Source organism: Felis catus, chromosome D2 (genome assembly GCF_018350175.1).
Source record: "Felis catus isolate Fca126 chromosome D2, F.catus_Fca126_mat1.0, whole genome shotgun sequence".
NCBI lineage: Eukaryota > Metazoa > Chordata > Mammalia > Carnivora > Felidae > Felis > Felis catus.
This window is the reverse complement of record NC_058378.1, coordinates 59,904,073-59,927,924: the sequence shown is the minus strand read 5'-3', so window position 1 is coordinate 59,927,924 and position 23,852 is coordinate 59,904,073. Positions and strand designations below refer to the sequence as shown.

The 23,852-nt window shown below is 38.0% G+C and overlaps 1 protein-coding gene, 1 long non-coding RNA gene and 1 other non-coding gene across 9 annotated transcripts in view; 1 reads left to right on the top strand and 2 right to left on the bottom strand.

Moving 5' to 3' along the window:
• The window catches only part of BTRC (beta-transducin repeat containing E3 ubiquitin protein ligase), a 180,320-nt gene that overhangs the window by 37,889 nt on the left and 118,579 nt on the right, over nt 1-23,852 (bottom strand). The gene's annotated exons all lie outside the window — the stretch shown is intronic.
• Nucleotides 9,406-9,490, bottom strand: TRNAR-UCG. Its single transcript has one exon. It is a non-coding gene; the product is annotated as a tRNA-Arg (tRNA).
• Nucleotides 18,611-21,779, top strand: LOC105261032. Its single transcript, XR_890869.3, has 2 exons — nt 18,611-19,952; nt 21,692-21,779. It is a non-coding gene; the product is annotated as an uncharacterized LOC105261032 (long non-coding RNA).

Genomic DNA, 23,852 nt, shown 5'->3' with positions numbered 1-23,852 from the left:
CTGCAAAATGAAAACATATTTCATAATAGTCCCAAGTTAAAAAAAAAATCTCAATGTCCATCAAGAGTTAAGCAAACTGAGATATATCTGTAAAATGGAACAGTACTGGGCAATAAAAGAATGAACTACAGATACACAAAATCTCATGTATGAATCTCAAAAACATGCTGAACAAAAGAAGCCAGGCACAAAAACTCATACTTTACAACTCTACTTATATGAAACTCTAGGAACAACTAATCTAATTTATAATGATAAAAACAGGTAAGTGATTGACTGGGGCTGGATGTGGGCATGGGGTTGACTGAGTAGGGGCACAAGGGAAGGTTGTGGGGCAATAAATATGTTCTACAGCTTGACTGTTACACAGCTGTACGTATACTTCTGCTAAAATTCATCAAACTTGTGTACTTAAAATGGGTGTATTTTATTGAATGTAAATTAAATTTTAATAAAATTGAAACTTCTAAGGATAGAGTATTCCTAAATATAAATGTCACTGTAATATTAATTTCATCTGTAACGAAGATATTACATTTGTAGAGAGCTCAGAGGTCTTTGTTATCAAGCCTTTTCCCTCTATCATTCTCCCATACAGATTTTTCTACTAATGGCTAAAGCAAAAGTAGCAAAATTTCAATTTGAGAACCTCTGAAAATCCACAAGGGCACAGTGAAAAGGTTCAATTATTAAAAAATCAAAAGGTTGTATATTAGAGTGTATGGGAGAAAGGGTAATGGTTACTGGTGGCAATAGAATTGATTTGGCTTTCCCAACAAAAGCTTGATGACTCAACCACTGCTGTTCAAATGTCTAGGAAAGCTGACAAACAACCTCAGTTTAATGGTGACACTAACTTTCTGCCACCCCTGCACATCTCTTCTTCTGCTTTTCTGTTTACAATGAACAGTTAGCTCCAAAAGAAAGAAAGGAAGAAGCTGTCAGGTGACAAGCACATAAATGAAAGGACTTAAGTATTTATATGACTGTCCTCAGCTTAGTCCTCAAAGGCTAAAGCTAACATTTTTCCCCCCGGAAAACATATTACAAGCACCACTTTCAAAATTACCATGAATTTCTTTGAAGCTGCTGCCTGGGCCAGGAGGGAGAAATATACACTTGCAGACATCAACCAGCCTAACCACAACCACTGCAATATCGAGTGAGCTGACTTTGCTAATTGTAATGTGTAGAGGCTGGAAGACACAGCATGGACTGGCTGAATTTGATGGTGAGATGATAGATGTTTCCAGTTGGCATGTAAACTCTGCTTTAGCCGCAGGAAGGGTGTGGTAAGTAGAGAAAAGAAAAACGTTTCAGACACAGGACACCATTGGGAATTGGGGGTGCAAGGACTAGATAAAGAGTAATATTTATGACTAGAGAGAGGCAAATGATATTTAAGGATTCTTTCTGGCCTTAGGAAGGGCTTTGGGGGTGTGTGTGAAATAGTTAATGGGGATTAAGGAGTACACTTGCTGTGCGGTGCCTGTGTGGCACAGCTGGTTCTGACTTTGGCTCAGGTCATGATCTCGTGGTTCGTTGAGTCTGAGCCCCTCATTGTGCTCTCTGCTGTCAGTGAGGAGCCTGCCTCAGATCCTCTGTCCTCCCTTCTTTCTGCCCTTCCCCCGCTGGTGCGTGTGTGCACAGGCTCTCTCTTTCTTTTAAATATAAATACACATTTTTAAAAAATTAAAAAAAAAAAAAAAAGGAGTGCACTTGCCATGATAAACACCAGGTGATTTTTTTTAAAAAGGGCTCTGAGGAAAGACTAGTATTGAAACCCATGGTAGAGGAAGAGGGATTTAATGATTAAGATGATGAATGAGTCTAAGAATAAAATGGGCAAGGATTGTGCTGGGTATAGGGCTATAGCTTAGGAGGGATAGGACAAGAACTGTGACTAAGGCTGGGACTTCAGAGTTATCAATCAACCAACAACCATTTATTGAATAACTATTCTGTGCTAGGCACTTTTCTAAGTGCTAGAGAGATTGTAGTGAACAGGCACAGTTTATCTTCTCTAGGGAGGAGTGGAATGAGAATATATAATAAATGTTAATTTCAGAAACCAATAAATATTGTCAAGAAAACGAAATAATTGTTAACATAAAACAGGGAGGGAACAGTACAGTCTACTGTAACTGAGGTGGTCATGAAATGATGCAGAAGGAGGTAACATCTGAGCTAAGAGCTGAATAATGAGGGTCAGTCTTGTGAAGATCTGGGAAAAGGCCCCCCAAACAAGAAGTCAAAGGTGTGTTCAAGTGAAAGACAGAAAGAAGGCTAGTATGGCTGGGGCACAGTGAATGTTGGGGAAAGTATTGGGAAATGAGTTAGCGAGGTGGCCTGAGGCCATATCACATTAGGCTTTCTGTAAGTAAGGAGTCTGGATTTTATCCTAAGTGTAAAGGAGAACCTCTGGTGGTTCTGAAGTAGTCAAATATGACAGCATCTGATTTATCCTTTAGAAATATTTATACCAGCTGCCATGTAGAGAATGGCGAGGGGATAACAGGAGCAAGGTGCATGAACAGAGGAAGACCAGCTAGAAGGCTGATAAAATGATCCAGGCAAGAGGTGATCATGGCTAAGATTACAACAGGCAGATTAGCAAGTACTTGGAAGAAAGGTATTTTATCCTCACAAGAAAGGAAGGAGGACCTGTTGAAAATGGTACATTTGGGGTATAATACACATTTACTTCAGTAATAGTAACTCACTTTTTCAATAGGGCTGATCCTTCAAATATTTAACCTGGTATATCAACCTGGAAGGGGACAGAACCAGGGTTCTTGATCCTGTGGCCAGAAGAAACAAGGTAAAACATTCAAGAGTTCTGAGGGGGAAAAGGGAGAATTTTTTTAAAAAAATTTTTAATTGTTTATTTGAGAGAGAATGTGAGTGGGGGAGGGGCAGAGAGAGGAGGAAGAGGAGGGAGAGAGAGAGAGAGACAGAGACAGAGAGAGACAGAGACTCTCAAGCAGGTTCTGTACTGTCTATGCAGAGCCTGATGAGGGGCTCAAACTCCCAAACTGTGAGATCATGACCTAAGCCGAAATCAAGAGCTGGATGCTCAACACACTGAACCACCCAGGCATCCCAAAAAGGGAGGAGGGAGGATTTTTTAAAGGTCTATACTATACCCTCTATTGGCTGTTGCCAGGTTTAGTTAAATAAGAATCCAAAAGCAACAACTTTAAAGTTTTTTCTTACTGTTTTCCCTTGATTTCTTTGGAAAAATATCTCTTACATAAGTTCAACATAGCCTTGGTTGAATTAAGAGGAAATGGTATCGTCTGAATTTTGATTAGGACTGAAAGAGGTAAGTAAACACACATAGGGATGAGGACATGGTGATGGCAGGGGATCCAGAACAGCTCTAGAGCTCCTAAAGAGCTAGACAGAAACAAAAGAGGAACCCAGAAGGGTAAGGGCCCACTGGCATTGGGGCATCTTTTATTTAACAGAGGATTTCAAGAGAAACTGAAAGAATCTGGCCATAAATTGAACATGCAGAATGAGAGGTACTGAGTGTTCAAAAGTGGGATCATAGATTTTATCATTCTAGTTTTCAGTTCTTAAAAAACCTTTATAACTTTCAGTGACCAAAAAAGTAGTCTATTGTCCCATTTCTCTTGGGGTGGGGGTGAGGGGGCGTGAGAGTGCAAATGAAAAGAAACCGGTGGCTCCGCATATAAATAGAATGGGACATACATTTCAACAGAAGTAAACATCACATGTCTCCGTGGGATTATTGCATTAATATTTTAACAGTCTCTACTAAATATGATTACATATTAGGTGAACTCATAAATATGTCAGATCTGATTAGTGAACATGGAAGACAGGAAGGGGCAGATTTGTCAGCAGAAGGAAAGTTCACATTATGAATCTGACTTGTTTCTAATAACCAACAAGAAAAAGCTCGCAATCACTTCAATTCTTTCAAATAAAACTCACTAGAAATGAACTCACAAAGGTCCCAGTACATATGATTATTTATAGACTGGACACCTGCCAATTTTCTATTTACTAATTATAGGAAAAGCCATATAAAAAATTCACCAAAATCAAAACAAAGCCATTTTTGATTATTTCCAGGTTTCCAGGGTAGTTAAAGAGATCAGATAGTCACTTAGCATTGTTAGGTTTCAAAACCAGGGCTCTTGTTTCTGCAGTGGGTTCCCTCATGCAACTTCATAGCTTCCAGGGCAATAGGTTCTTTTGTTCTAAACCAAGAAACTCACAGCAGTTTAATTTACTGCTGCATTATTATAGCTACTAACTACACACACCTCCAAGGCTGGTAAACCCACTGATGTAGGCAGTGCCACCTTAAAAGGATTTTTGGATGGGTCTTAGTGATGGGGGGAAGAAAAGGACATAATGTTTAATTATAAGAAATGATTGAAATAGGCACAGACATACCCCGGGTGCCTCTGCACTGCAGCAAGCTCTAAACTTGTTATCGTTAATGGTTTAAATTTCACTGTGCTAATCATTTCAGGACACAAGCCTTTCTTGATAATCTAATGAATTATTCCAACATCCTTCAGCAAAAAAAAAATCCTCCATGACAGCACTAATTACAAGACGTTTTCCCAGAGCTTATGTAAAATATGACAGAGCAGCAGCTTAGGGAATTGCAGAAAACTGCTTCTAATTTCCACTGAGAAACTGACAAACACCTCTCTTTCATCTCTCCCAGCTCTCAAGTAAGATTTAACTTTCTCATTTAGTTAATTACCGAGTGAGGATCATCATTTCCCCGGATCGGAGCGGCACAGAGCCTTTATCGTGTTAACTTGTGAACTTGATCGATGGCTGCTGCTAAAACTTAATAACTTCACCCCCTGGCAAATTGTAAGATAAATATAATAGGAGAAACTCTGACAGTAAAAACCTGCCAGAAATGAGCGCTGTGTTTATGTTTCTTTGCAGGCAGCAAAAAAACAACCGACAGCTTATTACTGGTTGCGTGTTACTTATATTTAAAAGACTCCAGGCAGTTAACTTTCTACGTACTGTTAAAACTTTGCTCACAAGATGGGGGAAAATGGGAAAAAGCACCAATAATGCAGACTTGGAGAAGTGAGGAAATAAGAAACACAAACAAGGAGAAAGACAAGGCAAGGGAACAAATACACTGTGTAAATTCTTTTAAAATGTCATGTTTATCGTATAAAATGTCCAACCTGCATAAATAGGCATGAAATCCTTAAAAAAAAAAAAAGAATTCAGGAATTCTAAGGCACTATATGAACTATATCTAGGAGCAAAGCAAGAGAATTTTGCTCACTCACATTTTTTCAATGACCGTAAGTCCTCGCCTGAAGAATTCAATTAACTGTATAATTCCTTGATCTCTTTTCAAAAACCCCTGCAGCTAGAAAACCATTCACTAACTATACCATTTAACCCTTTCTTAAATGATCACACTATAGGTAGGAAAAGGGATAACTGTCTCGAACACTCACTTCATCTAATCTTACACTCACCTCCTACACCTAAGCTAGCTAGCGAGAAGGACACAGTCTGGAAGTTTTTTTGGTCAAACTTGAATCTGTACTTGGAATTTTAACATTTAACTGTAACAGAGTTGGTATCACAGCCTAGTATAACATGAATTTTATGCCTTTTATAACCAACAGTACCAAGGGCAATAAAGAAGGTACAATAATGAGGTGTAACAATAATAGAATGGCTGTTCACCGATGCCAGTTCCCTCTATCCCCCAAGACTGATAACAGGGCTGAAAACAAATCTATGTACAAATTGCCAAGTCTGTCACATTGACCACCCTCAGAGTATAGAAGATTAAGAAAAAAACAAAATAGGAACTAAATTTTGGGGAGGCAGAGAAAGGAAGAAAAGGTCTTACAGGACTTAGAGTTTGAGCCTAACTTGTAAGACTATATTTAACATCCATTGTGTGCTATGATAGTGCCAATAGCTGAAAGCTTCCTGCTGTAGTCCAAAGGGCCACCATTTTGAAAGTTAAAAGAATTTGGAAAACTAAACATCAAAAAACAAACCAGATTCATACTCGCTAGAGGGTCAAATCTGATTCTTCCATTTTGTTTTGTTTTAATTTTCAATAAATATGGACCTAGTGGGGTCAAGCAGAGAAAGACTAATTTGTTTTTTAAAAAACACTGGGGTGCTTGGGTGGCTCAAGTCGGATAAGCATCCAACTTCAGCTCAGGTCATGATCTCGTGGTTTGTGAGTTCAAGCCCCATGTCAGGCTCTGTGCTGACAGCTCAGAGCCTGGAGCCTGCTTCAGATTCTGTGTCTCCCCCTCTCTCTGCCCCTCCCATGCTCATGCTCTGTCTCTCTCTCTCTCTCTGTGTCCCTCAATAATAAATAAACGTTAAAAATTTTTTTTTAAAAATCATTTATAATAGATACACTTTAGACAATGTGAAAAATATAGAAGCACAAAGAACATAAAAACTGCCCATAATTTCCACCATCAATAAATAATTTTCACATTTTGGTGGGTAAATATCTTTCTGGTCTTTAAAAAATATATACTAGTCAATTATTTGATGTATAGGGGAGGGGGATGTTTCTGTGCCATCTAGAGGATTTTTTTGTCTGTAACATCGAATTAATCAGAGCTGGGAAAATTTCTCTCCTTTGCCTCAGACAAGATCTGATCCTGGAGGATATGGAATTACAGATCACTGTGACTGTGGACAGGAGGAGAGAGAAGAGGAAGAAGAAGAGGGAAAAGGAGACAGGAGAGGAAAAGGTTGGAGCAAAGGAAGAGGGGGAAGGAGAGGAGAGAGAAAGAGAAGGGGAAGAGGGAGGAGAGGAGAAAAGGGAGAGGAATGACCAAAGTGTCTGCAGGCAGGGGAGAGACAGGGGGCACTTGAGAGGGGGTAGGTGAGAGACCTGAAAAGAGTGAGGAGAGATAAGCAGGGGTAGGGGGAGATGGGAAGAGAGAGAAAGATAAGGCACAGAAGAGATTGGGGGTGGGGGGGGTAAGTAGAGTAGGGGTGAGGTGGAGAGAGATGAGGGGGACAAGAACAAATGCAATAGGGACCCAGCATTACCAAGCTCACCTTCAATATGCTCGTTGGACAAACAGGTCCTCTCCCACACAATAAACAATAAACATCAAGAAGGAGAGGAGATGAAAAACCATTTTCTGAAACCACTACTTAATGTTTCAGGCAGAGTAATAAAGTTTAATTGTCTGGAATCTGGTTGCTCTTTCTGTAAACTTCCTCAGATAGAGGTTGCTCATCAGGATGTTAAATAATGCTAATATTGCCAAAATAAAATTTCTGTGATGGAGAAAGTTTAAACTAAGAGTCTTCTCCCCAACTTCCCCCTCACATCCTCCCTTTATTTTAGCAGCAGAAAGTTTACGTTCTACCATAAATAACAGGGAAGGACGGGGCATTGGCTGCCAAAGGAAAACAGACACCCACTTAAAGCACAATTAAAAGTACATGGGAGAAATACAGTCAGTTTTAAATAAAGAAAGAAAAAAACTACCCCCCCTCCTCTTTGTGCTCTAATCCTTACATTTTTGTGTCCAATAAAAAGGTCTCCATGATTTGGTAAAACTTGCTCCTGAAGAACGCTTTTGAGAAGGTATATCTAAAACCTGGATTAGGAAAATACAACGTTTTTTGGAATAGGATCTTAAGAAGCCAACTCAACTTTCCAGAAGAAATTCAACTCTTTCCAAATGCTTGTTAATGCATGTTAAATGCAGCAAGAAATAATCCTACGAGGCGGCAGCACAGGCCTCTCTTAGCTGCAGTGAATGAAGTAAATGACTTGTAACTTCTGGAAGTCTTGGTTATCTGCAGGTAAAACTTTAATAACCCTTGGAGCATCAAGGGACTAAAGACATTTCTCTCTGGAATACTTGGGTAATTGTTTTCTTAATTTATCCAGGAGAACCTTAGTTTGGATGCAGCATCTGTTTTTTTAGCAGAGGTGATCAAAATAACTTGTTCAGATTCACATAAGTTCAGACTAAATTTCAAAATGCAGTTGTTATGTAAAGTGAACAGTTTTTTCTAAAATGAAACTTTGGCCCTTCCACTTTTTAATGACAATAAAACTCCAGGTCAATGACTAAGACTAAATGTTAAAGATCAGGACTGCTTTGTACAGATGGATAAATACATTTTCTACAGCTTTCAAAAGTGGTTTTCATAAGCACCATGACCACAAGTGCCACACTGAAGCTAGTTCAAATGTCACTGTGAAGGAATTTATGTTTCTGTAATAGAATAGCACAAAAAATGATCCCATAATTTGGCACTGATTCTATCCTAGCTCTACCATTTACTCAATGTGTGATCTTGGATAAATTACTTAACCTATCTGTGCCTCAATTTCATCATCTATAAAAGGGTGATTCTTACAGTAATCACCTAGAGGTAAGGTTAATGTTAGGATTAAAAATAAAATAATACAATGTAAAGACATTTAGAAGAGTACCTGGCACATAGTAAGGGTATTAGCTGTAATCATGCTTTTAACTAGAGAGAACTGTAATAAACTTAGTGGCTGATTGTAATTAGCTTAATGCTTTATTAAATACCAGCTTCTTTGCTTTTATAATAATTTTATGTCTAGAAATCTTCACTTTCACACTAGATTTTAAACTCTGAAGGATAGAGATGGTGACATAAGCACTTTATATCTATGTAACAGCAGCTCAAAAATATTTGGTAAACTGAATTTTTAATCCAAACTTCTAGCAAGAGCAGATATTGCTTTTTGGGATTATAGCAGTAAAGCATATATGGAGTCCCCTTCTCTCACTAAACAAGGATGCTACTATCACTACATTGATGCTTTGTCCGTAAGTACTCTAACTTGGCAATCTTTAATCCATTGTTTTCTAAGATTTGTTTCAAAGTTTTCATGTAATAAACTATGTAAAAATCTAAAAATCATAGTAAAACTTAAGTTCCAAAAGGAATTATGATTGACACTAGGTTGATGTTTCCATTAAATTTAACAGTTGGAGAGAAAGAAAAGAGCAAAAGGAAGACTTCTAAATATGTTTTACAATATGGAAAAAAGGCATGTGCACTGATTTTTTATTTCATTTTCAATCTTTCAGAGCAATTGCCAAAACATTCCTGTAACACTCCAATTTAGTGAGGAAAGAACAATAAGGAAATTATTAGCATGGTAACAAGACTCTCAATGCATTACTCCAATTTCTAAAATCCACCTTGTTTCTATCAAAGAGCTAACATCCTGTGTACAGAGTACATTTTGCCTCCTTCAGACTTAAAAAAATTTTTTTTTGTTTAACGTTTATTCATTTTTGAGAGAGAGAGAGCAAGCAAGTAGGGGAGGGGCAGGGAGAGAGGGAGACACAGAATCCTAAGCAAGATCCAGGCTCTGAGCTGTCAGCACAGAGCCTGACGCGGGGCTCGAACCCACGAACTGTGAGATCATGACCTGAGCCGAAGTCAGACGCTCAACCAACTGAGCCACCCAGGCACCCCACTTCCTTCAGACTTTATACTTTGTGTTAGTGATTAGCAAAGGCAGAGCTAGAGCTGAAAGCAGAATGAAATTCTGTTATCAGCACTCTCCTCTCTCTCAAAAACTGGCAGAAAAACTATTACCATTTGATTCTGTTTGAAGTTTATTTATACTTCCCTCACAGGGGCACTATTTTTATGGGATTTCATGGGCCAGACAGAGACTGTAGATTTTGGTATTTCTGAGGAAAGATTTAATTTTGAGGATCACAAAAACTCCCCCCCCCCCCCCCCGAATAGGACAAACTTCCACCAGGGATTTTGAGTGTGTATTTGTTGGGGATAGAGGTGGCAGATGAAAACGAAATCAGGAAGAAATGAAAATCAAGAAGACAGTTACTTCCACAATGTTTATGCAGTTGATTTAGAAAGAAATCATATTCCTTCTCTGCAGAACTTGGCTTTTCTTAAAGTATGAAATGGTGTCTATAAAGTTATTTCCCGGTTTACTACCCCACCTTTTTTTTTTTTTTTGAAGCTTTTTTAAGAAAAATTGTTTATTCATCTTTGAAAGAGAGCAAGAGAGAGAGAGAGCGTGAGCAGGGGGAGGGGAAAAGAGAGGGGAGAACAGAGGGTCTGAAGCAGGCTCTGTGCTAACAGCGGTGAGCTCAATGTGGGGCTTGAACTCATGAACCACGAGATCATGACCTGAGCCAAAGTCGGACAGACGCTCAACCGAAATGAGCCAAGCAGGTGCCCCACTACCCTACCTTTTAACTTCACCTGACTGTGATGTAAACTCACCTAGAACACTATAAAAATGAAACTCAAGGGTGCCAACTTTTTCTCATGAAATTTTTCTGTGTATCAAATGTTCTGAAATTTACATTATTTTTATTTTCTGTTTAAGGAATACATACCCAACTCTGATACCCTGGAAATAAAACATTATGAAAAGTTTTCTTGTAGTTGACAGACATATAAACTGCCCCACAGCAAAGCATGATGACCCGGCCCTATCACTAATTACCTATGTGATCGTGGGCAAGTTTCTACTGTCATCGGACCATATCTGTAAAATGAGTAGGTGGACAGAATAATCTGAGGCTCAGTCTGGCTTTTGTATTTTGAGTCCATATGATTCAGTTCCATGGTAGATTAAAATAGAGCTGAGTAAATAAATTTAAAAATAAAGATTCGTCCTTCATATTTTCTTACTAAAAAATTAACATATTAGAATTTAAGTATGTCCCTCAAGTGAAAAGAGAAATATTTTTGGGGTGCCAGGGTGGCTCAGTTGATTAAACCTCCGACTCCTGATATTGGCTCAGGTAGTGATCTCTTTCTCAGTTGTGAGATCAAGTCCCGTGACAGGCTCCATGCTGAGCTCCATGCTGAGTGTGGAGTCTATTTGGGATTTTCTCCAACCCCCCCCCCCCATCTCTGCCCCTCCCCCACTTGCATGTGTGTGCACGTTCTCTCTCTCTCTAAATAAACATTTAAAAAGAGAAAAAAAATTTTTTTCATAATATTATTTGGATAAGCAATATATTCCAGAATCTTAAGAACAAGTCAACCTTTTCTAAAATTAACAAATTTTTTATTTTATTTATTAATTTATTTTAAAAAGATTGAATTTTCTTTCTTTTTTACATTTACTTGAGAGAAAGGGAGAGAGAGAAGGAGAGACAGAATCCCAAGCAGGCCCTGCACTGTCGACGAGCTCGACATGGGGCTTGAACCCACAGACCCTAAGATCATGACCTGAGCCGAAAACAAGAGTTGGCTATTTAACTGACTAAGCCACCCAGGCACCTCTAAAAATACTGAATTTTTAATGCAAAGAAATGTTACCATTTTGAGTGACAGGTACACAGGTAACATTATTATTCTCTCACTTTTCTACAGGCTAAAATATTCCATAATTAAGAAATTAACACTTTAGGGGCATCTGGGTGACTTAGTCAGTTAAGCAGCCAACTTCAGCTCAGGTCATGATCTCACAGTTCGTGAGTTTGAGCTCTGCCTTGGGCTCTGTGCTGACAGCTCAGAGCCTGGAGCCTGCTTCAGATTCTGTGTCTCCCTTTCTCTCTGCACCCCCCCCCCCCCCCCCCACCGCTCATTCTCTCTCTCTCTAAAAAATAAACATTAAAAAAAAAAAAGGGAAATTAACCCTTTAAAAGTGATAAACTTTCTCAGGGCTGACACTAAGTAGGAAGACCTAATAATGTCATATTGAAGTTTATTAACTCATTTCTTTCACGTTTACTCTCATTTCCTCCATCTACCTCTCTGTCCATAGTTCCCAGTATCTAAGATAATGTTTTCTAGAAAAATGTCAATAAATGAATGTATCTCTCTACTAAAAATCCCTTCGTGTGTTGGCAAAAAATTCTATCAGTTTAATACACCAACTTGTCTTATTTAGGGCCAATTCAAAATAGTAGGACTACATGAAGAATCTGCAAATAGATATGAAAAACCTACTGGGATCTCTCAGCACAGTGCCCGCTTCAGATCCTCTGTCCCCCTCTCTCACTGCTCCTTCCCCGCTGGTGTTCTCTCTCTCAAAAATAAATAAACATCAAAAAAAAAAAAAAAATAGTGCTGGGTCAACTGATTATCACCTGACAACAAAAAACAACAACAACTCTTTACCTGTACCTAATACCAAAACACACAAAAAAATCAAGTGGACTGTACTCCAAATGTAAAAGGTCAAACCATTCAAATTTTAGAAGAAAACAGAATATCTTCATGACACTGGGGTAGGCACAGATTTAAGTAGAATGTAAAATACTAACTCTATGTGGCAAAGATTGATATATTGGACTATACTAAAATTAAGAACCTGGGTTCCTCAGGAGACATCATTAACAAAAAGTGCAAAAGCAAGGCACAGAATAGGAGAAAATATCTGCAACACATATATCATATCAAACAAAGGACTTTGTATCCAGAATTTACATAGAACCCTTATAAATCATTAAGAAACATACATAAAACCACATAGAAAACTGGGCAAAAGGACCCGAACAGGCATATCACATCGAAACGGTCAATCAATGTATAAAAACATAGTCAATTTTAACTTTTAAGGGAAACTTAAATTAAAAAACACAACGTGACAGTGTGCATATATTTAACACTACTGGACTGTACACTTAGAAATGGAATCACAAAAAAACCCACAACAATGTGATTCTCCTCCACACCATCAGAATGCTCAATGAAAAAGCCAAAAAATCAAGTGTTGGGTAACAATGGAACTTTCACTCACACACTGGCAGGAGTATAAATTGGTACTACCAGTTTGGAAATCCCAATTCCCTTCCTAGATACACACCCAATAGGATACATGTATTCATTGTATGTACTTACCGACAGATATATACAATTTTTCTGTAGTTATCAAAATCTGAAAGCACCCAAATGTTCATCTACAGCAAAATGGATAGATTGGTATAATGAAATACTACACATCAATGAAAATTTAAAAATTTACAACTATATGCAATGTGACTCTCAAAAACATTATGTTGAGTGAAATAAGTCAGACAGTAAAGAGTATGTACCACGTGATTTCATTTATATGAAGAAAAACAGGCAAAACTAATGACTGATGTTAGAAGTAAGGATAATGTTACCCTTGGGAGGGGAGTGACAAAGAGGACAGGAATGGGTTTCTGATAATGTTCTTTTTCTTTCCGTTCTTTTTCAACAAAACAAAACAAAACAGAAAACGAAAAAAAATTCAGTGGTGAGTATTCAGGTGTGTTTTCACTTTGTGAAAATTCACTGAGCCAAATTCAGGGTCTCCTGAAAACTGTATTAGAAGGAGATGATTAGATTTATAGAAAGAGGAATGAGGGTGACTAAAGTCCTGTTTGATTATACTTAGACAGTCCTCACCCATATTTTCTGATATACAGGAAACTAAAGGAAACAGGGAGTTCTAATAAAGATTTAAATTTTTGCCACGTAACATCCTTAGCCTCCCATTTTTACTTGCGACCCCATGGCCACATACAGACAATTGTTCCCATATGCCACTACTCTGAACAAGGTTAGAGCTCCCTCTAGCACTTTTAACTAAGGAAACACCACAGGCCCTTCCAGAGCTGACACAGTTTGGCGCTGCCCATGGTTAAATGCAATATGGCGATTTTTATTTTTAATTTGCTTTAATTGTTGCTATGATATGAATAATTAATAGGCTGCCGAAGCCAGTTTTGTAAAGTTCACAATACAGAAAGCCAGGAGAGAAATATCTACTTAGAAAGGAGGCTTAAAAATGGTTATAACTGCTATAATATTAGGGAATTCAGAATATTTATTCATGATTTGTGGAAACATTACGTCTTACCAACAAAGAAACACGCTACCAAGCACTTCCTACTAAAAAATTCTTCTGGTCTTCATCTATTTTTCTCTTCATGGCTGCATAACTGTTTTATCTATAGTACCATATAAGCAAAGTAGGTCAGTGTTAGGAGAACCTTGCTCTTCAGTGGAGAAGAGAAAGGTTTGGCTGTAAACACTTAACCTAGCTCCATCTATGCTAAAGCAAGTATTTATTAGCATTGAATAACCCCCTGGACAATAGAGACCCATTCCAATTGAAGCTTGTACTCTTTTCCCATGCTAGTAAGCTTCCTTCTTTACTGACAGACACCTTAACCACTAGAAATTATGATATCAATGCTTCCACTTAACAATGTCTACTTCGTGTTTAAATATTGCCGGAAAGTATAATTTAGGTATGTGGTAACCCTATGCAGTCCAAACAGAATTTGAGCAGGCTCTAAAAGTTCAATGATTATGATACATACAACCATCTAGGAATGCAGCCAGAAATGAAAGAGACTTCATTTTTCATTATTGGATTTCAAATCTTCCCCACCCTGAAAGCAACAGTGCTTTTCAACAGTCTTTAAAATAGAATTCAACACTTGTTAAAATATAAATACAAAACCAGCTAATACATAAGTTTATTGAATCAAGAAGGGAGAATGAAAGAATGAAAAGGAAGAGAACGTAAAGAGTCACGTCAAAAGTAAACTCATTTTAGTGAAGACTGTTGTGTTCTTTGTTACTCTGTATTCTAAAATTAACAAAAAAATTTTTTAATTATGATATGAAACAAACATTTCCTTATCAACTTTTTTTTTCTTTTTTAAGCATATGGATCCCTCAAGAAGTATGTCCATAATTAAGGGAGACTTAAGCAATTTCCAAGGGGAATTTTTACCATTTTGTTTTTTAGCATTCTAAATAAAAATTAATAGAAGTCAGAAGGATATCCTCTCTCATGCTCTGGTTACATACAAGCACCCTTCTCCCAGTGACAGCCCGCTATGGACATCAGTTGTGGATCTTTCTTGCACAGACCGCAAAGCCATGGTGCCATGTCACCAACTAGTTTGGTTTTGCATCGTGTCTGCTGGTCACATCAACACGGCCACATTCATTCCAAGGGCAGCTCCAACTAGGGGTGAAATATTGTCTGAAAACAGTTATTCATTAACCTACTGAGAGCCTCAGTCATGACTTGTGTTTTTCTGAAAACAGGATTCACTACTGCTTCTCATTCAATTCTCCCCCTATCTGTTGGGAGCCATATATCATGAACTAGGACAAGAATGGCAGATCTAAATGAACATGACAGAAAAGCTATTTGATGCTGCCTCTTGGTTTCTCCTCTTCACCCTCTTCTGTGGCATCCAAACGCTTCAGAACCCTGGCATTAATTAAGCAACAGTTTTATTACACATAATCAAAGTCTGCAAAGAAAAGCCTAACAGACAGCAAGAGGACATTACAAGGTTCAATTAACAGTTTTACTTTTTTGTGGTTGCTAATTGAGGTATTTTTAATTTTTAGCATCTCACATGGAATGCTGAAAAGGAAAATACTGTAAGTGCAAGTGAAGATTACAAGCCTAAAATGTATTACTGTATCATAATTTTATACAACCAATTTGCATACTTCTGTGTTTTCCAAATCCTGGCTACTTGATGGTAAATTCTTAACATCTAATAGGCACCATAGAGAACTTTTTAGGTAACCTCCCCACTGCACCCTTACTTCCATGTACTAAAACTCACCATCCATCCTTATTTTGATGTACTAAAATTCACAAACGACAGTAATTGAAAGTACATGACTATGGGGCCAGTCTGGGTTCAAATTCCAGTTCTGCAACATAACTTGGGCAAGGTGCTTGATCTGAGTAGTAATGTATTTGTATGTAAAATGGGGTTGTGTGCTTAATGAGACTGTTGTGAGGATTTAAGTGAGAGTGTAATACCCGTAACACAGTGTCTGAGCCACTGTAAACATTCAATGAAAGTAATGGTGCAAAAGGCTATCAAATATGATAACAATATTAATATTTTATTTTTTATTTATTAAAAAATTTTTTTAATATTTATTTATTTTTGAGCAAAAGGGTAGACAGAGCGTAAGTGGGGGAGAGGCAGAGAGAGAGGGAAACACAGAGTCCAAAGCAAGCTCCAGGCTCCAGACTCTGAGCTGTCAGCACAGAGCCCGACACAGGGTTCGAACCCACAAACCGCGAGATCATGACTTGAGGGGAAGTCGGACACTTAACCAACTGAGCCACCCAGGCGCCCCAACAATCTTAATATTTTAAAGAACGTATTTCACAATTTATTTTGTTTAGAAGTCAATTAGACTCAACAAATATAATTTGAGAATCTACCTTTTGCCAAGTGAAAATTAGTTCCATTCAAACTCTACAATGAAGGCAATTTACTTCTGCCTTACAAAAATACCCTGTATTACACATTTTCAATTGAGGGAAAGCACGGAGTAAAAATCTAAGGCTCAAACTTTTGAAGTTTCAAGAGCACTAAATAATAGTATTACTTGGCAATCAACAACCTAAAGAGTTGACTAAAACATTAGTTTAAAAAAGCTCTCACTTAGGGGCACGTGGGTGGCTTAGTCGGTTAAGCGTCTGACTTCAGCTCAGGTCATGATCTCATGGTTCATGAGTTCAAGCCCAGCGTCAGGCTCTGTGCCAACAGCTCAGAGCCTGGAGCCTACTTCAAATTGTGTGTCTCCCTCTCGCTGTGCCTCCCCTGCTCACACTCTGTTGCTGTCTCTCTCTCTCTTAAAAATAAATAAATATTAAAAAAAAAAGCTCTTAGAATTTACCCTTATTGCATGTTCTCACGTTAAAATGTTGAGACAATGGCTATTAGTGTTCCAGTCTAGACTACTCAAGTTTACATTACTCAGTAGCCAAACCTTTCAAAAGCATCCTCTATTCACAAAACTGCACATGAAATCTACTGGATTTAGATACATGTAGTGCCTACACCTACTCCTTAATGTTCATAACTGATATCTAAAAGATAGCTGTATTTCCTGGACTTAATTTCAGAACCCACTTCTTTTCCTTAAATATTGCCCAGAGAAAAAGTTAAAAGAAACTCTTCCAACCTATCGATTTTAAAGTCTAAAATGACAATACATGAATCTGACAAAAAATACGTAAAGCAAGATTCAAGGAAACGGTTTTTTTAAGTTCCCTAATTAAACTATCAGGTTGTAAGTGTTCCAATCACAAGAATAACAGAAAATACACAAACTGTAAAAGAACCTCACACATAGATGTAAATAAAGCCACTCTTTAGGTTGCCCATTAATCCACAAGTGGCATATTCATCTTATTTACAGTATTATACCCCCTGCCATGATATTCCATTACAGAGTCACGCTACACACTCCATAGTTAACACTGTAGGAACCATCTCTTTTTAAACCTGGTTTTCTCTGTATATTTCCCTTTTGGTTGGCTCTTAGGTTTAAAAAAAAAAATCTTTACAATTAAATTTCTTATGCTATTAGATATTCCAAGAAAATGCGTATAAAGTATACACATCTTATACATGTGTATAAAGATGTGATGTCTGTCATATAAAATGTAATTACATTTAGTTCATTCTTCCAGAAATATTTCAACATTCCTGTTTGTCATGGTCTCTGTGCTCCATGTGCGCAAGTACTTACATATTTTTGTAAGTCTGAGCATGAAATTTATGTCAACCGTAACTATCAAAACACTTCTTTCTATTAGAGAATATGCAGGGAGATTTTATTTGTGTGCACATGCTAATAGCCATGTTTTCTTGCTTTTTCTTTCTTTTTTTTTTTTTTACATTTATTTTGAGAGAGAGCGTGTGCACGCAAGCAGGAGAGAGGCAGAAAGAGAGGGAGACAGAGAATCCCAAACAGGCTCCGTGCTGTCAGCACAGAGCCTGATGTGGGGCTTGATGTCATGAATAGTGAGATCATGGCCTGAGCAGAAATCAAGAGTTGGACGCTTAACCAACTGAGCCAGCCAGGTGCCCCTGTTTGCTTTTTGTTTTCATTTGCTTTCAATAAACCTGTTCCTTTTTAATAAATCACTCCTCTCCCAAGTTTCCTCTCTCCTCTCTGAAACAGGACTTTAATGTCCAGCTATTAATTCTGATATCCTCACCATGTCTTTGCAATCACCAAATTATCCAGAAGCACGTAAAGCATATAAAAATATTTACTGAAATGTAATCAGAGCCAGAGTTTTGAAGCCTTGCCTTAAGGGACATTTTTTTTTAACTGCCAAAATTAATTACCAAGCTGAATCAGGAAAAATAAATTTTTGGTATAAAAGGACTGCTGATACATACTTACAATGTAAATCCTGACACAGAAAGTAGGATGAGATCTGTATTCCAAAACAACTTTTTTTTTAATGTTCATTTATTTTTGAGAGAGAGAGAGCGCGCGCGCATGGACACACACAAGCACGCGTGAGCGGGGGAGGGGCAGGGAGAGAGGGAGACACGGGAATCCGAAGCAGGCTCCAGGCTCTGAGCTGTCAGCACAGAGTCCACTGCAGGGCTCAAACTCATGAACTGAGAGATCATGACCTGAGCCTAAGTCGAACACTTATGTGACTGAGCCACCCCAGCGCCCCTCAAAACAACTTCTAAAACAAATAAGGTGTGAGTGACCACACTGAACCGGCTATATTGGACTCATACTGTCCCACTCATTTAACGTGTAGAACTATGAATGGAACATGAAGCCATGAGGTCATCTTAGATACGTTAAAGACCTTTGTTTACAAGGCAAGTGATTATTATTGAGTAAGCATTTAAAATTACATAGTAGAATTATTGACTAAGTAGCCCAGAATAGAGATAGTTAAGTCTTCTGAATATCGTACTTGGCTCAGGTCAGTCAGAACAACGTATTTTACAAGCAGTAAAGGAGGCAGGGGAGATGAAGAAATAACATTTGCTGTCAAAAGTGTTACAGAAATCAAATGGCGAAAAGCTATAGGTGGTTTGTAGTGTGAGGCCAATTGTAATGGTAGGAGAGATACAGAGGGCCTCCAAATATTATTTGAAAGGCAACAAACCTGGTCTAGTATAGAAATGACTCTGAAGTCAGGGAGATCTGAGTTGAAAACTTGACCCTACAACTTAAAGATGTGAAAACTTGGGAAAAGACTTAACTTCTGTAAGTTTCAGGTCCCTTATCTATAAAATAGGGGTTATATATCCATTTTATCAGGTTCACATAAGGACTGAAATAGGTAACACAGCTAGCACTATAGTGCCTAAACACAGGGCTTAGTAAATATTAACATACCTTCTCTCCTCCTCAAACTTTTGGGTAGCAAAATATAAAGCTGAAAGAAAAAAAAAGACAAACGTCTTCCATCCTGAAGGTACATGAGAAAAAATGGGACATTTTCCAATTCTTTAAATAGGAACATATCCCAAAACCAAAAAGCAGGTGGATGGAGAACTTAGACAGGATCATAATAGCCTCAGAGATTCAGCTGATTCCATACATGTGAACTCCCAAAGACTAGACTAATGAAAATTTCTCTGCAGTGAACCCTACTGATGAGACTTGGAATTAGTAGAATTTAAGGTGACTTGGTAATTCTAGCTCTGTTAGGAAACTAAAAAGGAGTTTCTTGGTCATTCAGCCAGTTAGACATTTCTGTAATTACTAACATAAAAAAATATGCCCTCGTCTATTTTAACACTGATCTTGAGTAGCAAATCTTACTGGAAAAGAACTCTAACAAGAACAAATATTGGCAAGGTCACTAGGTCAGATGGAAATCCAGAATCATAGGAAAAAAGGAGAAAAATACCAATTTTATTTGGTAGAAAGTTGGTACAGAGTAGAATAGTCATTTAAATTCATAGCTCATTTGCCTTACAAGCTGGAGTCATGAAACAAGAATAAGATTTTACATGTATGGATCCTGAGCTCATGGGTACTGAAAGGTTCAAAAGGAGAGCTCAGGTTTCACAAGCTTTGTAAGTGATCTATTTACACCATATGACTAAGAACATATCCTTGGACAACTTATGAGCCCAGGCTTCTGAAACTGCCAAATTAGGAGAAAGGAGAATAAACAGCCACAAAAATCCATAAAAGCGGTAAGTAAAAATTTTTTCTTCAGATTAAGGAATATAGAAAAATATCATGCAAAATTCTAACAAGTGGGCTTTAAAATATTAATATGCACAGTAGCACCATTCTCTTAAAGAGTGTGTTGGGGGTAGGGGAAGTCCTAGAAACTATTTTGTATTAAGTCACTGATCCTAAAATACTGAATATTTTCAGGAAAAGTTATCAACCAAAAACCAAAAACCAAAACAAAAATAAGGTTTCTGACAGAATTCCAAAAGCTATACTAAAGATTTGGGGGGGTGGGGGTGGGGAGAGGACTAGGGAGATGGGTAGTGAAGTGCCTTTATTCTATGGGTTTTACATAGGGCTATAATATCAGGGACTTACATTCTCTAAATACCTTAAGGTTGCAAGGCTAGAATCTCCATTAGTTATACAAATTATGAAGAAAGTCCTATTAACTATGATGATAAAAGATATTACACCTAACCTCAATATTTCATACAACAGACTCTTTATTGTTAATTCTGTACTCAGAAGGGTGCCTGATAACTGGCTTTTATGTATTAGTACTTTATTTTAAAGTTTATTTATTTCTTTTGTGAGAGAGAGAGACAGAGAGAGAACACAAGCAGGGGAAGGGCACAGAGAGATGGAAAGAGAGAATCCTAGGCAGGCTCCGCACTGTCAGTGTGGAGCCTGAACTCATGAACTGCGAGATCATGACCTGAGCCGAAAACAAGAGTTGGATGCTTAACCGACTGAGCCACCCAGGTGCCCCATATGTATTAGTACTTTAAATAAATGCCTAAGTCACTTAATTGTTAATATAAAAAAAACAAATTTATTTTATATACTCTTGGAAGATAACTGGATTCATTTACATAGCTTACATTATATTTCTGCTTTCACTGTAAGCAACTAAAAGCATAAAGATTAAAATACTAAAAACCTCATACCTTCCCCAAAGTTAAAGCCTGTCAAAATAGGCCTAGAAAACAGGCATTGATTTGGCAGAGAAAATCTGGCTCATTAATATCTTCCATGGCTTTATACCACATTTTCCAATATTACAGCGATAATTAACAAGGTTTCAATTTTAGTATAACTGAGCTTTAAATGGATGAATCAGCCTTTAGTCTGTCGCTACATAGATTTCACCCTCTCTTCCTCCTATAAATACCATACTTTATTGATATTCAATTCTTAATTATATAAATTGAAATAACACCCTCAACACTGATAAGTCAACAGCACGGTGGGGGGGGGGGGAGGGAAGACAGTGATTTTCTCAGGAAAGGAAAAAGGAACACAATTTAAATATGCCATAGCTTCCTGTCTGGACTTTGCTCCTCTTTCAAACAACTCAAAGTGACAAAAGTTTTCCAGACCAGAAAACTCTGATGCTACTTGCAAGAAAAACTCTACCTATTGGAGGGGCTGAATGGTGGGAGGTCGACAAAGCAGACCTTTTAAAATGTAAATTCTTTGCTTACTTAATTAAAAAAAAAAATCAAAAGTTAAAACCCAATATGCAATGCCAAAGACAGTATACTGGTAATCAAAATCCTAAATGACCCCTGAAAGAATTACAGCCTACAGATGACAAACACATCAACTATATTTATGATATTACTTTGGAAAGTAGGCAGTATTTGTTAAAGTCTGTAAACAAGCTCCAGAATGGAAACACGATGCCTATATACAGCAAGAGAAGTATGATATAAAACCCACTGATTTTTCTTTTTTTTCTTTCCCCTTTCAGGAATTGTGCCTGGCATTGTGCAGCTGTGGTGCTGCCTTCTTCACTCCCTGCGTTTCCAATCTTGCTAATTAAAAGGTTGATCACAGAACAATGCTCTTCTCATTAATTTCAGTGTTCCAATTGGGCAGGATCCCTGCTTACCCCACCTGATCTTTTCACACTACTGAAGTTAATGTGACAAGAGCCCGAAGATGGATTACCTGCTGCCATATTGCCCATCGCCTCCAATCAGGAGCTATCTGTGTAAACTGATTGTTCTAATTTGCTCTCATTATTTTTACAATATCAGGAGAAAATAACGCACACAGCTCACTGTCAAAGCCATGAAAATCAGCCATTAGTTAAACCCAGACACTGAGTGGCTTTATTAGAGGCACTGCAGTTTATTGATGTAGCTCCAGTCAAACAAGGCAGCATTTGCTTCAGTGGAAGGAAATGTTTATACTGAAAGTAAATATTTATTGTAATAATACCCACAGCAACACGATATTTTGAATAATCCTGTTCTTATTTCAGAAGCTTTGTTTTGACACAAATTAACAACAATGAAGAGTTGGGTTGGCATAAGAAAGCAGATAACATTTAATACAGACTCAGTAGCATGAAAATCTGTCTATTAACTCAGATCTATGAGCACTCCTCACCTCCTATACCTTGTATAAATAAACTTGATTCTGTGACTACCAACCCTAATCAATCAATAAATAATGGAGGTTCTATTCTGCTCCACACAACAAATATTTTTCCCAAACAGAAATGTTATGACTTAGGAATCAAAATTATTTCTATAATGATCATACAGGTACAGTTTTAAATGAGAATAACTGCATTTTTGTACAATGTAAGCATTCAACAAGAAAGATTCCTAATCCTAGCATCATAGACATTCACAATATATTGCAGAAAAGAAAATAAGCAATGTAGTAAAGCCAGCTAAGCAAACAAGCTGGGTTTTAAACCCTTCAGTAAGAGATGGTTTCTTAAACCGGAAGGCAGAACTCTACAGAAAGGTTTGATATTCAATGAGATGAGATCTTTAAAAGATTTATTTTGGGCACAAAGGAAATATATTTTCCTGTTGTAAAGAAAATGATAAACTCTAGAAGAAAAGATTTAAACTTGGCATTTTTAGTCTCGCCTGGCTATGAACAATTTTGTAAAAATGTTAACTAAATGGTGCCTGAACAGCATTTGGGGGGCCGGTAAAGGCGGGTATAAATAATAGAAACTGACGCCTTTTAAATAAAGGAATTTAGTCCATACACTCTTCCCCCTCCCCCACTTTAGTACTGAAGGAAACATGGCTTCCTCCTGTTTTCTTTCTACACTAAGATTCCTAGGTAATGTGAAGGCAAGAGTATGCCCTTCTTGCTGCTCCCCTTTTAATGGCCACTTTTCTTTCTCTAAGAAACGTGTGCCATGCTTTTCTCCTTAAAATTCCTGCACTAAAAGACTGCACCATACTGCACTCCGCAAAACGTGCTGATGGCGCCAATTACAAGCCCCCAGCCGAACGCTCCAGCCCCCACCATTCGGGCAGATTTATGCGGACTCTTGCCGACGTTATTACAAGTCAGAGTTTATTGGGAAATTGTTACATTATGCGGAGTGTCTAACAAATTGCTTATGCTGCTATAATTGGATTACAACAGCCGCTTGCTCCCACCGGTAAGATTAGGCAAGTAGGACTCCTGCCGATCTCTGAGCGTTAGCAGTAATTTTATTTGCCTTGCCTCTCTCTTTCCTAACAACATGCCTCTCTCCCTGCCAGCTGTCTGCTGAAAAGGCACAGGCTTGTTCCTTGGCCCTAACAATGCAATTACAGCCCCGCAGATCGCACTGTTTGTGCATTAAGTACAGAGCCAAAACGAGGCGAATTGATCGTTTGACTTTTGGAGAAGCCATGTGATCTCTCGGTGCGGGTGATCCGACATGCATCAGCAGGCAATACTGCAGTCAGTTCTTGATGAAGAACTTTCTTCCTTCACCTCTCTCTCTCCCAACCTTTCCTTTTTCACTGAGGAAAACACTGACTGGGCTCATCTCCTGCTAATCTAGACCAATCCACAAAGACAGGCTTAATCTTATTAGCTCCCTGGCTAGACAGAAATGTGAATAGGTTCTAGCATCTTGAAGTGCCTCGGTCAGATCTAGTGGTTCC